Here is a 17,923-nt window from a genome sequence, read left to right on the forward strand (position 1 = left end):
CTGCATTGGATCTTCGTTGCTGCACGTGGGCTTTCTCTAGTTGCAGCAAGCGGGGACTACTCTTTGTTGTGGTGCACAGGCTTCTTATGGCAGTGGCTTCTCTTGTTGTGGAGCACAGGCTCTAGGCACATGGACTTCAGTAGTTGTGGCGCATGGGCTCAGTAGTTGTGGCTCGTGGGCTCTAGAGCGCAGGCTCAGTAGTTGTGGCATGCAGGCTCAGTTGCTCCGCGGCATGTGGGGTCTTCCTGGACTAGGGATCAAACCCGTGTCCCCCGCATTAGCAGGCGGATTCTTAACCACTGTGCCACCAGGGAAGTCCCTGTTGTGACTGTTAATATGGTTGAGTGTAAATCTGCCATGTTGCTATATGTTTTCTATTTTTCCCATCTACCCTTTGCTCCCCTTCTCCTATTTCTTTTGTACTAATTAAATATATTTTAATCATTTAGTTTTATCCCCCAATTGGCTTATTAGCTATAATTCTTCCTTTTCTTTTCTTCAGTGGTTGTTTTAGGCACATCTTTAACTTACCAGAGACTACATTTATGTGATATTATGGTACTTCATATGTAGTATTAATCTTATAATAGCATACTTCTATATCTCCCCACCCATCCTTTGTATTATTGCTGTATCCACTTTATTTTTGCATATAACTCAACAGTACCTTTTGATTTTACTTTATTAGTTTGTTGTAAACTATTTTTATAGAAGCATCTTACATTCTTTTTTTAATTGAAATGTATTTGACATATGACATTATATAGGTTTAAGATATACAACATGTTGATTTGATACATTTATATATTGCAATATGATTACCATTCTCATATTAGCTCCTCTATCATGTCACATAATTATCTTTTATTTTTTGTGGTGGAAATAATTAAGATCTAGGCTCTTAGCAAGTGTGATGTTTATAATACAATATTATTGTTTATAATCACTGTGCTGTATGTGAGGTCTCCAGGTCTTATTTATCTACTAGTTGCAAGCTTAGACCCTTAAACAGCCTCTCTCATATTCCCCCACCTCCCAGCCTCTAGTAACCACCATTTACTCTCTGATTTAATGAGTTTAGCTTTTTTAGATTCCACGTATAAGTTATATTGCACAGTATTTGTCTTTGTCTCACTTAGCATAATGTCCTTAAGGTCCATTCATGTTGTCACAAACGGCAGGATTTCCTTCTTCATGGCTGAAAAATATTCTATTGTATATACATATATATCACATCTTTGTTATCCATTCATCTGTTGATGGGCACTTAAGTTGTTTCCGTATCTTGGCTGTTGTGAATAATGCTGCAGTAAATGTGGGATTGCATATATCTCTCTGATATCTTGTTTTCATTTCCTTTGGTATATACTCAGAAGTGGAATTACTGTATCATATATAGCTCTATTTTTAATTTTTTGAGGAACCTCCATCTTGTTTTCCATAGTGGCTAAACCAGTTTATATTCCTACCAATAGTGTACAAGACTTTGTTGAAAGAAATTGAGGAAGACACAAACAAATGGAAAGACATCCAATATTCATGGGTCAGAAATAATTAATATTGTTAAAATGTCCATACTACTCTAAGCCATCTATAGATTTAACACAATCTGTATCAAAATACCAATGGCATTTTTCACAGAAAAAAAAAAATCCTAAAATTTGTATAGAACCACAAAAGACCCTGAATAGCCAAAGCAGTCATGAGAAAGAAGAACAGAGCCAGAGGCATTACTCTTCCTTATTCCAAACTATAGTACAAAGCTATAGTAATTAAAACTGAATGATACTGCTATAAACATAGACACATAGACCAACGAGGCATAATAGAGAGCCCAGAATAAACCCCCTCATATACAGTCAAAAAATACTCAATAAGGGAGCCAAGAACACCAATGGGGAAAGGACAGTCTCTTCAACAGATGGTACTGGGAAAACTGTATAAAGACATGAAGAAAAAAGAAATTATACTCTTATCTTACACCACTCACAGAAATTAACTCAAAATGGATCAAAGACTTAAACATAAGACCTGATATCATAAAACTCCTAGAAGAAAACATAGGGAAGGAACTCCTCAACATTGATCTTGGCAATGATTTTTTGAATATGACATCAAAGCACAAACAGTGAAAGCAAAACTGGAGTGGGACTGCATCAAACTTAAAAGCTTCTAACAGCAAAAGAAACAATCAACAAGATGAAAAAGTACCTTACAGAATGGGAGAAAATATTTGCAAACCATATATTGGATAAGGGGTTAATAGGCAATATATATAAAGAACTCATACAGCTCAGTAACAGCAAGGAAAACCAAATAATTCATTTTAAAATAAGCAGAGGAACTAAATAGACATTTTTCCAAGGAAAACATCCAAATGGCCAACAGGTATGAAAAGATGTTCAACATCACTAACATCAGGGAACTGCAAATCAAAACCACAATGATATATCACCTCATATCTGTTAGAATGGCTGTCATCAAGAAAACAGGAGAGAAAAAGTATTGGCAAGGGTGTGCAGACTATAAACGTTTAGAGATCTAAATAATAAGAAAAAAAATCTTGCATTTATCTACATAGTTACCATTTTTGGTGTTCTTCATTTTTTTGTGTAGATCCATCTTTTCATTTTCTTTGTGCCTGAAGGACTTCTTTAACGTTTCTTGTACTGCTGTATACCTATTTTTCTTCTGTTTTGTGACATCCCTAGTTAATAGTTCATCTTGAATGTTTATCCTAATATTTTGCTTAGTTCATTTTTCTCCTTTAACTTATCCTTTTTTTTTAATACATGGAGATGGTCTTTTGTTGTGCTTCTTATAGTGTCTCTCAAACTGATTTGAATATGGACTTTTAAAAAAATAAGATATCTGCCTGGAATACCCTTTGGAAAACCTAGGCCAGAGGATTGGGTTTCAGTGATGACCAAAGGCTCATTGTCAACCCAGTGAGAATACCTTGCAGGAATTAGTCCTGGATCTACTATTAATGTTTTCCTATTGATTTCTTAGATAATAGCATAGAGATTATGATAATCATGTATGTGGACATGTATTGAAGTATGGCAGGAATGAAGGCAATTTTGGTTTGTTGAAAAGAGAATGGGGCTTTAGAATCTATAGATCTGGGTTAAAATCCTAAATTTAGCCTTTGTTAGGCTGAGTAGCCTTTGGAGAGCCCTTAATCTATTTGTCATCAGTTTCTTCATTTGTAAAATGGGTGGGATGACCCCCACTTGTATGGTTTTTTTTGTGAAGATCTAATTAAGATGTGTAAGGTATCTTACACGTCTTTACCCACTTTTATTGTTGTTCTGTATCATTTTAGACAAAAAGGAACAGAATTTGTTATAATGTTAGTAAATTGGGGAAGGGGCAAAGCAAACAGGGAAATTCAATGAGGATAGTTCTGAGTACATACAGATATATTATGTAGGATCAATGAGTTATAAACATTTTTTCCCTTGGATGTTCAGTCTCTTGGGGATAGGAAAGCAGTTCTTAAATAAGACTCAATATCCAGGTAAAAAACGTTTATACAAAAAAGGATGCTATAAACAATGCTGAAAATTAAGCTATAGACTGGGAGGGGATGTTTATAATATATATGATAAAAATGAATATCCCTGTTATATACAGTATTTCTACAGATCAATAAGAAATAGACACACCATCCAATAGAAAGATGGGCAAAAGATATAAAATAGAATTACACAGATGAGAAATTACACATGGCTATTAAAAATATGAAAAGATGCCCATCTTCACTAGTAATTAGAGAAATACAAATTAAACTGAGAGACCATTTCTGTCTCTCAGACCATGATATTGGAAAATTTTAAAAGATTAGTAATATTCAGTCTTGGCAAGGGTATTTAGAAATGGGTACATTCATACACAGATGATAGAAGAAAATTTTCTGCACCCTCTTTGGAAGACACTTTGGTAGGAGCTATTAAAATTAGAAATACTCTGACTCACTAATTCCATTTTTTAGTATTTATCCTAGAGAAGTACCCACATAATCCACAAGGGCACAGGTACAAGAATTTTTTTACTGCAGCATTGTTTGTAATAGTGAAAAGTTGGAAACAGCAGAGTAACAGGAATGATTAAGTGATACTTAATCATTATATCATCAATGATACAATCATTGATGATAGTACACTCATTCAATGGAATATTACCCAGTGTTTAAAAAGAATGATGTACCGGGGCTTCCCTGGTGGCACAGTGGTTAAGAATCCGCCTGCCAATGCAGGGGACACGGGTTCGAGCTCTGGCCGGGGAGGATCCCACGTGCCATGGAGCAACTAAGGTCGTGCGCCACAGCTAGTGAGCCTGCGCTCTAGAGCCCGCAAGCCATGACTACTGAGCCCGTGCGCCTAGAGCCCGTGTTCTGCAAGAGAAGCCACCGCAGTGAGAAGCCTGCACACTACAACAAAGAGTAGCCCCTGCTCGATGCAACTAGAGAAAGCCCGTGCACAGCAACGAAGACCCAACGCAGCTAAAACTAAAAACAAATAAATAAATTATTTATAAAAAGAATGATGTATCAGTAGATCTACATATTCAGTCATGGAAAGACATCCAGGATACTCTGGTAACTTTAAAAAAAAGTCAGCAAGCTGCTTTTTGTAGTATGATGATATACGACCATATTTATATCAAACAAAAATAAACTGTGAATTTATCTGTTTGTAAATTCATAGGTAAAGGTCTGGAAGGATGAACTTTAATAATCACAGTCACTGCTGGGAAAGAATGAAGGGTGAATTTCACTTTTCATTCTTTATGTATTATTTGAATTTTTAATAAACATATTCATGAGTAACTTCTACATTTTAAGCATACATAAATAAAAGTGAGATTATAAAAGTACTGAAGGAAGCCATCAGTGATTATTTTCTAACTGACATAAAACCCATAATTCACAAGAGCAATACATTTGACTACATAAAAATTGACCTCCAAATAGGGAAAGAACTGGAGGAAGGGAAACTTTCATCTCCAATGGTTCTGAAATGATGGAATTTTCTGGCAGAATCCTGTATTTTTAATTCTAAAACATAGATTATAAAAAGATATGTGTGATACTTTAAAAATATTTTAAAATCTCTATGTGGATGGAGGAGTGAGATGACATTTTTATATATGCAGATGGGATTATAAACTGGTACAATTTCTCTGGAGGGCACTTTGGCAATAGAGAACATGTTATTCCCTTTGACTTATAATTTTACTTCTAGGAATTTAAAGAAAAAAATCACAGACATGTAGAAATTTAGATTTAGTGTTTGTTGCATTGTTATTGATATTTCTAATATTATAAATTTAGAAACAACTTTATTTTGACAATACGGGTTTTTTAATAAACTAGGACACATTTATTCCATGGAAGACTAGCTACTTTAATAAAATGTTGTAGAAATACAAAATATATGCAACGTATATTATGTTGCTGAGTGCTTACTATGTACTAGATTTATTCTATCTATCTCTTATCTATTATTATTTAATACTTAGAATAAGCCTGTGAGGTAAGCAGTTTGTTTCCATTTTATATATTAGGAAACTCAGGCATTGAGAGAGGTTAAATAACTTATCTAAAATCGCACAATAAGTAGGAGAGCTGGGACCCAGTTATGTTTCTCTGACTTCAAAACCCATGCTCTCAGCTACAGTATTTAATCATTTTATAGACATGAAATATGTAATAATATATTACATGAAAAAAGGTTATAACATGATCTCATTTTTTGCCTATAAAAATTTACCAGAAGGATACATTCTAAAATGTCAGCAATGATAATAATTGAGTGTTTGGACTATGATTGATTTTTGCCTCTTCTTTTGTTGTTTTCCACAGTGAACATGAGTGATTTTTATAACTGAAGTTTTTAAAAAGATATTCATTTCATAGCATAGAGGTGGGGTGGATTAAAAAAAATAATCATTCCCTTTTCCTTCCGTTTGTGAAGAGAGATATGTTTCTGAGTTTGGGTGTATCCACTCTTGATGTTGCCTGTAATTTCCTCTTGGCACTAGTTTATACAAGCTGGAAGGTTGAAATGGCAGTGTTATTCTGAGATCCAAAGATGTGAACAGATGAAAGGTCTTTAAATAATAACATTGTAACCATAGCTCAGTTTGTTCTCTAGATCTGGGACCATGGCCACTAGTAACAGGATTCAGAAACCAGAAGCACAGTACTTAGAAATTTACACAGTTAGCAATTCCCCAGGCCCATCTCTTAGCTTTTCACTAGAAAGTCCTCCTTCATCTATCTTTTCTCCCAATTCTTTTTTGTTAGTTTGAGGGTCTTTTTACCTGGGTGAAAAGAATTTGAACCAATCAAAAACAAATAGCTGTCTTTTGGGCCTGACTTTTTGTGTGTTTCTGTTGCCATGTAAATCAAATAAAGCTAGCTATGAGTAAACCAGCTGCTGCCTGAGCCTCACTCCCTAGAGGAAGGGAAGGAAAGGGTGGTGAAGGTAATAGGGAAGGACTAGAAGAAAGGGTAGAAATTGAGGGAGGAGAATATTGTGTTTACATTCTTGGTCTTGATTGTTGTCTCTTTGAGATTAGAATATGTTACCTATGGCTATTTGTGTTGGCCCTTTTTTCCCAGCAGCTGAGAGATGTTGCTAATAACTTTTTCTCTGTTTGCATGTTGGAAATTGTCACTATTGGAGTTCATAGACTCTAAGCTGTCTTTCAGGACTGGAAAACCTAGGAAAAGGTTTATGGCATGACATAAAGTTAAGGATTTTTGGTTATATAGGGTTACACTTTGGGGATTGGCATAAAAAAGTAGTTCCAGAGTGTCTAATTAAATGTGCACTGGAGGCACTATGCAAAGATACATGTAGCTAGCTGGTCAATCAATAACTTACAAGCATTTACAATTACAACTGGAGGGACAAGAACAGCTGAAGCCTAAAACATTTGGCACAGAAACTAGGTAAGTACTTAGAATCAGATAGTAAGATATTAATTTAAATTGTAAATATTGATTAGGGGTTAATGGAGGAAAACATAGGTTGATACATTATTGGGGGAAGAGAAAGAAAGCACATTGCAGTTACTCATTTAATCCAGATATGGAGAAAAAATCATGTTTTATCTGATCTGAGGAGACTTTGGAAACCGATCAGCATCAGACCCTATTGTGCCAACCAGCACTAAAATTAAACATTCTCATCCAGGTGGTCCAGTTCATTCTTAAGCTAGAAGAGAGCAAAAGTTACATAAGAAGTGTCATTATAATGACCTTAAGTCTCTAACTGGGCAGTAAGGTTGATAATGAACTTACATGTATTGATAGCCAAAAACTTTTTTTTCATGGCCTAGTCATCATTTCTTATTGTTTCCTTATGCAAATATAAGTAATACATATATTTATCCTTATCCCCTTTTCTTACACCAAGGTTCACAAAAAAGCTTCCTCTTTTTTTTTTTTTTTTTTAACAGATATATCAAAACTCTGTTGATGGACATTTGAGTGGTTTCATATAGTTTTAAGCTGAAATTTTAGTAACTTTAAGTCCCTTTTATTAGCAATCCTACTTTGGGACCAGGCTACAGAAATTAATACATAGAAATCAGTTGAATATAAATGAAAAACTACAAATCCTGCTGTAGTTCTAATCTGGGCTAGGGAAAGATATCTGTATAACTTCATAGTTTTGTTCCCTTTATGCACCCTCACCCTACTTTGTTTTTCTTTCTTTATTACCATCTCTTTTTCTGGTGCCATTTGGTTTATTTTCTATTTTTTAATTTTCGTTTCTTGGTTCCTTCTTGACCCTATCTGATAAACCAGCCTGTCTAACTGCTAGTTAAGCCTTTGTTAGGAAGTTGTTAGACTTGCAGGTAACTTTTACATTTTACAGTTGCCAAAAGATAGCAGTTTTCAGTCCAGGTGAGGTTGGGATTCTTGCTGTCTTACTGGAAGTTCTGTAAGTCTTATTACTCAGATAATGCCCTCCTGTCATTGTTCCCCTGTTACCCAGGTACACTTAGTAGCAAATTTGCATTCTGTTGGTGATAATCTATACACACTTACCAACTGGCCCAGGAGGCTGGCACCATGCATTGCTGGAGGCTCAGCGAGAGTAGAGACAAGCAGGTCTGGGAAATGCGCTTTAAATCCTTAAATTGGAAATAGGTCTGGGCTCTTTGGAGGGAAGCAGATAAAGCTGGTTGATTGATATTATTTTGGCTACCCTTCTGCCACAAAGAAAGAGTGGAATAAAGAAAGGAAGGAGAAGATACAAAGAGGTTTTGGTTACGGACAAAAAACACTACATTGAGAATCAAGAAGCATGGATTTTGATCTATATACTACTACTAGTTTGATCTGTAATTTGTGCTGTTTATTTCACTTCTCCGGACATAAGTTTCTACACCTATGAAATGAGTGGTTTGGAATTTTAACAAAAATATCTCTGAAATTCTAAGGCAAGGAAAATAAAGGAAAAAAAGAAGTGAAGCAGAATATCTTCAAGATTCTATATTGACTTCAAATAATATAAAGGGGAGAGCTTGTCTACTACTGTGTAACATCTATTATAGTTAGTATTGTTGCATAATAAATTACTGCCAGAATTTAGAGGTTTAAATTTTATTTATTTTATTTTTGGCTGCGTTGGGTCTTCATTGCTGCGCACGGGCTTTCTCTAATTGCGTGGCGAGCAGGGGCTACTCTTTGTTGAGGTGTGCGGGCTTCACACTGTGGTGGCTTCTCTTGTTGCGGAGCACGGGTTCTAGGTGTGTGGGCTTCAGTAGTTGTGGCATGCGGGCTTAGTAGTTATGGCTCACGGGCTCTAGAGCACGGGCTCAGTAGTTGTGGCGCATGGGCTTAGTTGCTCCGCGGCATGTGAGATCTTCCTGGACCAGGGATTGAACCCATGTCCCCTGCATTGGCAGGCAGATTCTTAACCACCGCGCCACCAGGGAAGTCCGAAAAGTACTTTTAATTTATTATTTCTCTACTTTTGCATGTTTGAGAATGTTGGAGGTTAATGTAGCTATGTACCCTGTGGGACTTAAGAGTTAATTAATTATAACCAACTGTTGGAACTATTTTCAAGAAAGTATCTCTTGCCACCTATTTGGGGGGCTCATGAGTAAGTATGTAGAATTCCATTTCACTGTTTCAAAACGATTGACCTACATTTTAAAAAGCGTTTTTTATATATATTTAAAATATATAAATGTATAAACTTCTTTTGCTCCATTCCAGAAAATATGTTGTGTGTGTGCCTAATACTATACATTATTATGTCTTGCATTGTGTACAAGTATATATTAACATATATATCTTGACAGTGGTTTTTTTGGGGGTTTTTTTTGCGGTACGCGGGCGTCTCACTGTTGTGGTCTCTCCCGTTGCGGAGCACAGGCTCCGGACGTGCAGGCTCAGCGGCCATGGCTCACGGGCCTAGCCGCTCTGCGGCATGTGGTATTTTCCCGGACCGGGGCACGAACCCGCGTCTCCTGCATCAGAAGGTGGACTCTCAACCACTAAGCCACCAGAGAAGCCCTTGACAGCGTATTTAAACTACATGTATTGAAACCACTTAATTTGCATCCTTGCTCAATCAGTTATGTAAAATCCTTTTTCTTTTTCTCTGACCTCTGGTCCCCATTTCCTTTGTATAGGGAAGTACACTGTGGGAATACAAATTTCAAACACCTGTTTTGTTTTTTCTAACCAATTTTCTATTTCACTGCATGCACATTGGATTAAAATAGCTTAAGGTAGCAAAACATTTTCCTTTTTACCAAAAATATAATTTTGTTATAAATAGAGTGAGGAGAATAAATGAAAATATTAATCACATTTGTCGGTATTCAGTATTCCTCTGAATGGTGTTTTATTAGCCCATTTCTCTGTTATATCCCTGCAGTTTTTCCCCACTAGAGGGCACTAGGATATTGTTTGTTTTTAGTGGACTGCTCATAGTGAATTTGGAATTAAAACTTCCATATTTTTCTTATTTGTTCTACATTTTGTATGAATAAAATCGTTATCCTGAGGTCAGTCTATGTTTGACATACATGGACGATTATAGTACCTTCTGTGCTAGCAATTTTGACTTTGAAGACTATTTTGTGCTAAGTGCTTAGAAGAAAAAGAGGAGGACTTGGAGAGATGGGAAAGAATTGGAATTTTTTGGACTCCAGTTGTTACCTTTTCTCACTCCACAGAAGGTACTGACACTAAAGGAAAAAGGATAGGTACATGTAGGTCAGTGCAACAGAATAGAGAGTCCAGAAATAGATACACATATAGATAATGAATTGAGTTTTGACAAAGAAGCCAGAGGAAATCAGTGGGGAAAGGATCTTTTTTTAATCAAATGGTACTTGAACAATTAGATACCCATTTGGGAGAAAAGTGACCTTTTACCTTTATTTCATTCCATATGTAACACTTAACTCAAAATGGATCATAGACTGTAGAAGAAAACAAAGGAAAAAATCTTCATGACCTTGGGGCAAGCAAAAATTTCTTATTTCTTTCTATTTCTTTTAAAGTACATAGTTAAGTAAATAAAAAGGGTAGCCACAGAATGGGAGAAAATATTCACAATACATATACCAGACAAAGGACTGGTATCTAGAATACATAAAGAACTCTTAAAACTCAATAATAAGATACACAATTTAGTCTTTTAAATGGACAAATGATTTGAACAGACATGCCTCAATAGATGCTAAACAAATGCCAGTAAGCACGTAAGTTGCTCAACATGATGAGTCATTAGAGAAATGCAAATTAAAACCATAGTGAGATACTATATACACTACTAGCATGGCTAAAATTCAAAAGACTGACAATACCTAGTATTGATGTGGATATGGATCTGTTGTGATGCTCATACATTACTGGTGAATAACAGTTTTCCAGTTTGTCATGAATTTAATATATACTTACCAAATGACTCAGCAGTTCTACCCCTACCTTTGTCTTTACCCAAGAAAATGAAATCCTATGTTCACACAAAGACTAGTACACTGATGTTGATAGCGGTTTAATTCATAATGGCCCCAAACTGGAAAAACACCAAATATCCATCAACAAGTAAATGGATAAACTAAAGTACGTCCATGTAAAGGAGTACTACTTACCAATAAAAGAGAATGAACTACACATGGAACAATGTGGATGAATCTCAAAAATATTGTGCTAAGTGAAATAACCTAGACACAAGAGTATATATATTTATGATTTCATTTATATAACATTCTATAAAAGGCAAATCTCTCTATAGTGACAGGAAACAGATCAGTGGTTGTCTAGGGCCATCGTGGTGGTTGTGGTGAGTCAACTGCACAGGAGAAATAGACAAACAACTGAGTTAACCAAAAAATTGCAAATTATGAAGGAAAGAAGGCATAGGGAGCATGTACAAAGGCCCTAATTTGGAAAAGAAGGTTGGTTTTTAGTGGAGTATTTTTAGGCAGAGGCTAAATGATGAGAGATGGGGTTGGAAAGATAAGTAAGGGCCAGATCATGTGGAAAGAGTCAAGTCCTCAAGAACTTGAGATGGAATGGACTGTAGTGCACAAGGTGAGACCCTTATTTCAGTAAAAGTGGGGAAGAAGGTGAAGCTGGGGCAAATGAGCTAGGCCTGGTGATGGGAATGTAAGTTTGTATCAGATATTTTCCTCCTCTTCTTTTTTTTTTTGCGGTACGCAGGCCTCTCGCTGTAGTGGCCTCTCCCGTTGTGGAGCACAGGCTCCGGACGCACAGGCTCAGCGGCCATGGCTCACGGGCCCAGCCGCTCCGCGGCATGTGGGATCTTCCCGGACCAGGGCACGAACCCGTGTCCCCTGCATCGGCAGGCGGACTCTCAACCACTGCGCCACCAGGGAAGCCCCCTCCTCTTCTTTTTATTCTCTTTATCTATATAAGGTAAGGCTGTCACTTGAAAGTGAGGGTAGAAGTTTGAGGGGACTAACATGAACTATTCTTCCTGGGAGGGGACAGAGGGAGTACTTACCACTAAAGAAACTTCGTAAGATGACTGAGGTGCTATTGATGCTCATTTGAGTTTGGGGAAGGTGAATTTAAAGTGAAACCAGTCAGCTTGGTCACGTGGTTTTTCTCTTGCAAAATTTAGCAGCTTGGGGCCAAACATGAAGTAGATAGATTAGTAGGGGTCATCAGGACTGAGGTTTTTGCCTGGCAAAAATAATGAAGGGAGAGAGGGAATGAAGTTATTTATGAGTCACTTTCAAGATGGGCTAGGGAATCTAGGCTAGACAAGGAGGGAAGTGAAACTAAAAAAAGGGTTGATGAATTGTGAGAAAATGATGTCATTGGACAAAGGACAGAATTTTATGAATTGGGGCTACTTCTGCAAATGAAATGGCAGGTTAAGAGGAAGTGGTCTTAGGGTGACTTTGGGGTTTCTGAAATGGAGGTCCGTTTATTGGGATAGAGAATTTGGGAGGAAGAGGAACAGTTTCGGTTAAATGATGAATTCAGTTTTGGACAGGCTGTGTTTGAGGAACCCATAGGGTGTATAAGTGGAGATGTCCAAAAGGCATTTGGATATACAGATCTGAGAGATTTGGGCTTTCAGTAGAGATTTAGGAGTTATTAGCACATAGAGGATAACTGAAACGTGGTGATGGGAGAGATTATCAGGGGGAATTTGTGAGGTAAGAGAAGGGGAGGGTGTGTGGTTTCCTTTTTTCAGAACCAGAATGGTTGTGGTGGTGGTTGGTGTTTTGCTTTGTTTTTTCCTTCAGTATTCTGTCTCCTTTTCCAAGTGAGTCCTAGCAAATACAACATGGAATGGTGGTAATAGCAGAGTTTAGGTCCTGGCTTTGCCACTTCCTACTGTATGCGTTGATCAAGTTTCTGAGTTATAATTTTCTGGTCTATTAAAAATAACTGCATCAAGAAAATAAGAAGACAAGCCACAGACTGGGAGAAACTATTTGCAAAAGACCTATCTGATAAAGGACTGTTACTCAAAATACACAAAGACCTCTTAGACTCAACGATAAGAAAACAAACAACCCAATTAAAAAATGGGCAAAAAACCTTAACAAAACCTCACCAAAGAAGATATACAGATAGCAAATAAGCATATAAAAAGATGTCCCATATCATTGGCATCAGGGAAATGCAAATTAAAACAATGAGATCCCACTCTACACCAATTAGAATGGCCAAAATCAAGAACACTGACAACACCGGATGTCAGTAAGGATATAGAGCAACAGGAACTCTCATTCATTGCTGGTGGAAATACAAAATGGAACAGCCAGTTTGGAAGATAATTTGGCAACTTATTACAAAACTAAACATACTCTTACCATACAATCCAGCAGTTGTCCTCCTTGTTATTTATCCAAATGAGCTGAAAACTTATGTCCACACACTGATGTTTATAGCAGCTTTACTCATAATTGCCAAAACTTGGAAGCAACCAGGATGTCCTTCAGTAAGTGAATGGATAAATTATGGTACGTCTAGACAGTGGAATATTATTCAGCACTAAGAAGAAATGAGTCATCAAGCCATGAAAAGACACAGAAGAACCTTAAATGAATATTACCAAGTGAAAGAAACCAATCTGAAAAGGCTACATACTGTATGATTCTAACTATATGACATTCTGTAAAAGGAAAAACTATGGAGACAGTAAAAAGATCAGTGGTTGCCAGGAGTGGAGGGTTGAGGAGATGAATAGGCAGAGCATAGAAGATTTTTAGACCAGTGAAAGTATTCTGTATGATAGAATAATGGTGGTAGATACATGTCATTATACATCTACCAAATCTATAGAATACACAACCCCAAGAATGAACCCTAATGTAAAGTTTGGACTTCAGATGATAATGATGTGTCAACATAGGTTCATCCATCATAACAAACGTACCACTCTGGGACTAGATGTTGATAGTGGAGGAGGCCGTGTGTGTTAGAGGGGACGGGATACATAAGAACTATCTATATATTCAATTTTGCTGTGAACTTAAATTGCTCTAGAAAATAAAGTCTATTTTTTAAAAAACTAGCTGTAATAAGAAATTGCATGGAGACATGGTAAATAACTCAGGACTACTGGTCTAAACTTGAAATCACTTAGTAAATACTGTAGGATTCATTGGTCTTTATTTTCAGTTATTTGCTGCTGCTTAATGGGAAGGTTTTGCTTGCCTTCCTCAACTTTCACCACTCCGTCAAGTTTTTTTACAATGATAGCGAACAATTACACTCCTTGGAAAGATTTAGTTATAGCCTAATGAGTGTATAGATATAAATGCCTGGATTTTTATATTGCCGGGGGAGAAATGATGATGGAAAACATCCAACACCAATAATTAAAAGAAATTTATTTCACTAAATAAGGAATATTTGAATCTTCTTTCAGTTGTTTTTTTTAAATTTATTTATTTATTTTGGCTGTGTTGGGTCTTTTGCTGCGCGTGGGCTTTCTCTAATTGCGGCAAGCTGGGGCTACTCTTCATTGCAGTGCACGGGCTTCTCATTGCCGTGGCTTCTCCTGTTGCAGAGCCTGGGCTCTAGGCGTGTGAGCTTCAGTAGTTGCGGCGCGCAGGCTCAGTAGCTGTGGCTCCGCGACATGTGGGATCTTCCTGGACCAGGGCTCAAACCCGTGTCCCCTGCATTGGCAGGCAGATTCTTAACCACTGCACCACCAGGGAAGTCCCTCAGTTGTATTTTTTACCCTGTTTACTTTTACATCCAAGTACCATTTTATACATCAGAGCTTTTCAAATAAATACTATACATTAATCTACTTTGAGTACCAGGGCCTCCCTCCCCTATGGATTCCAAAACAATTTCTGAAAAGATGGAAAAGGGGTATTGAGTTATACCCATGTATACAAGTAAGCCTGAAAAACTAAGGTGAAGTAGTTGGCTAGTTTCTGACTGGTAGATACACTCCCCTCCTTTCTTATTGCATCCAGATTTTGGGGTGGGGTGAGTGGCAAAAGTCATTTTTTTTCCAAAAAAGAGAATAATAACTAATACTTCCAGACATTTATCCTATAGATGTTCTCACACATGTATGAAATATCATATAAAGATGAATATTCATTATAGTATTATCATGGTGATATGCAAATAGCAAAAGGTAGGAAATGATCTAAATGTCCATTGGTAGGGGACTGGTAAATAAATATTGGTACACCTATAGAATAGAATAATGTTCAGGAGTTTAAAAGAGTGAGGCAGCTCTATAAATACTGATATGGAACAATCTTCAAGGTAATGTTGGCTGGGGAAGGTTTATGTATGACATGCTACTTTTTTTGTTGTTGTTTTTGGCCGCACTGCGCAGCATGCGGGATCTTAGTTCCTTGACCAGGGATTGAACCCACACCCCCTGCAATGGAAGCAGGGCTTCCTAACTGCTGCACTGCCAAGGAATTCCTGACATGTTACTATTTGTGTAGAAAAAGAAACGAAAATATTCACACACAGGGACTTCCCTGGTGACGCAGTGGTTAAGAATCCACCTGCCAATGCAGGGGACATAGGTTCAAGCCCTGGTCTGGGAAGATCCCACATGCCGCGGAGCAACTAAGCCCGTGTGCCAGAACTGCTGAGCCTGCGCTCTAGAGCCCGTGAGCCACACTACTGAGCCTGCGTGCCACAACTACTGAAGCCCACGTGCCTAGAGCCAGTGCTCCGCAACAAGAGAAGCCACTGCAATGAGAAGCCTGTGCAGCGCAAGAAGAGTAAACCCCACTCGCCGCAGCTAGAGATGAGCCCGCGTGCAGCAATGGAGACCCAATGCAGCCAAAATAAATAAATTAATTAATAAATAAAAAATCACAAACATATATGTACCTAGATTTACGTCTTAGCTCTGCCTCTTATAAGTGTAATAAGTGTAATCTTGAGTCAGTTACTTAACCTATTTGCTTATATGCAAAAGATGGCTCTAGAAGAATGCGCAAGTAGGAGAATTTCCTTCTAGCGTGGATGATCTAGTGCTGAAGGAAAGGGACAGAAAGAGAGACTTACTCTTCACAATATAATCTTTGTCTCTTGAAGTTTGTGCCATGAACCTTTGTTACCTAGTGAAAAACAAATGAACAAATCAAAAAATAAAATCTAAATTTAAAAAACCTGTCTTTAGAACTGTCCTGAGGATTAAATGAGTCATGTATATAATCTCGTGCAGTGCTGCTTGGCATATAGTAAATGTATATACAATAAATGATGGCCTTTGTTCTTCTTTTTTTCCCTCCAATTCCATAATTACTGTTCGGAGGATTTATTGTCTTCACTTAGGCCTAAGTGAATTCAGATTGTCAATCTGAATAGATCTGTGAACTCTTTGAAATTGTATACCAAATTTTGTGTAAGCAGACACCAAACACTGTAGATTCTAGAGAGAGGGTATGTGACTTTCATCATATTTTCTAAGGAGGGTCGCATGGCCCTAAAAAAATTAAGACACGTGATCTAAGCCATTTTGCTATTTTCTGTTTCCTTCCACCAGAAAATACTCTGCTGTCAGTTTTCTCTTTATAACTAGTATCTTTTTTCTTGTTGTTGCTATTAAAAGCATGAAGCCGTAAAGCACCATGACAGTTTGGAGACTTACAGAGTTAGGTATAACTTATTATTTCTTCAAGTCCCAAATCTAATATTATTTCCTCAGTGAAGCCTTCACAGAACTCATAGGTGTTGAGCTGTGTTCCTGCAGCTCTTTGGTTGTTATTGTAATCTCTCTTGCTACTGAACTTTAGGCCTTCCAAGGTAGAGGCCGTATATTTTCAATAAATATATATTGAATACCTGTATGTATCAGATATTATGCTAGGTGAACAATACAGATAAGGTCCCTGCCCTCTTAAAGCTTAAATTCCAGAATGGGGAGGGGAAAAAAAAAAAGTAATTTCAGATAGTGATAACTGAAGAAAATAAAATAAGGCAGTGGTTCAGAGTGATAGGGGCAGGGCCAGATAGGATGATCAGGGAAGGCCTTGAAGAGGTGACATTTGAGCTGAGACCTAAAGGATGAACTTGGGTTGTGTATAAAATGTTTTATACAACTCCACACACTTACACACTTACAATGTTTTTTTTTTTTTTTTTTTTTGCGGTACACGGGCCTCTCACTGTTGTGGCCTCTCCCATCGCGGAGCACAGGCTCCGGACGCGCAGGCTCAGCGGCCATGGCTCACGGACCTAGCTGCTCCGCGGCATGTGGGATCTTCCCGGACCGGGGCACGAACCCGTGTCCCCTGCATCGGCAGGCAGCCTCTCAACCACTGCGCCACCAGGGAAGCCCCGCACTTACAATCTTGATTGTGTTCTTTGTCATTTTCTTCAGGTTACCTTAGAATGGTAATTGCTAATTGAATTTAGTTTGCACACACATTCTGTATTTATTTGTGTTCAGCTATAGTTCTTCTGCTTTCCCTTTCTTTCCTTAAGAGTGAGCTCTTGAGCTGACTTTTTTTTTGAATCTAGGAAGAACTTTATTCTTTGTCTGTCTGTGTTTTAACTTGATACCCAGGATTTTATAAACAGAGTACCACCATCCCTAGACATTCCTCCTTGGGTGTATGTGCTGTGTATTACTTCATTTCACTCTCTCAGTAAGTAATACGTTTGAAGCAAGTCTCATTGTAAGTACTAGGGATATGTTAGTCACCATAATAGATGATCTGGGAGTTCTAAACAGTAGTCAGTTTAGAGATTTCCCAAATATTTTGACAAAAGTAAAAATTTTTACCATAGAGAATCTAGTCCTCCCAAAGTTAGGTTGCACCTGGAAAAATGTCATGCTCTCTTTTTGCCCTGTGTTGGGTAGCACAATGATGACCTTCAAATCACTCTTTTGAGAGCTAACATGGTCTTGTTATCCCACAATCGGAATATCCTTGATAATTTTGATGACTACCTTAAGAA

The 17,923-nt window shown here is 37.5% G+C and overlaps 1 protein-coding gene across 4 annotated transcripts in view; it reads left to right on the forward strand.

Moving 5' to 3' along the window:
- Positions 1-17,923, forward strand: part of AHCYL2 (adenosylhomocysteinase like 2) — a 172,627-nt gene that overhangs the window by 70,202 nt on the left and 84,502 nt on the right. The window lies entirely within an intron of this gene.

Source organism: Monodon monoceros, unplaced genomic scaffold (assembly GCF_005190385.1).
Source record: "Monodon monoceros isolate NGI ecotype Baffin Bay Population unplaced genomic scaffold, NGI_Narwhal_1 Super_Scaffold_2, whole genome shotgun sequence".
Lineage (NCBI taxonomy): Eukaryota > Metazoa > Chordata > Mammalia > Artiodactyla > Monodontidae > Monodon > Monodon monoceros.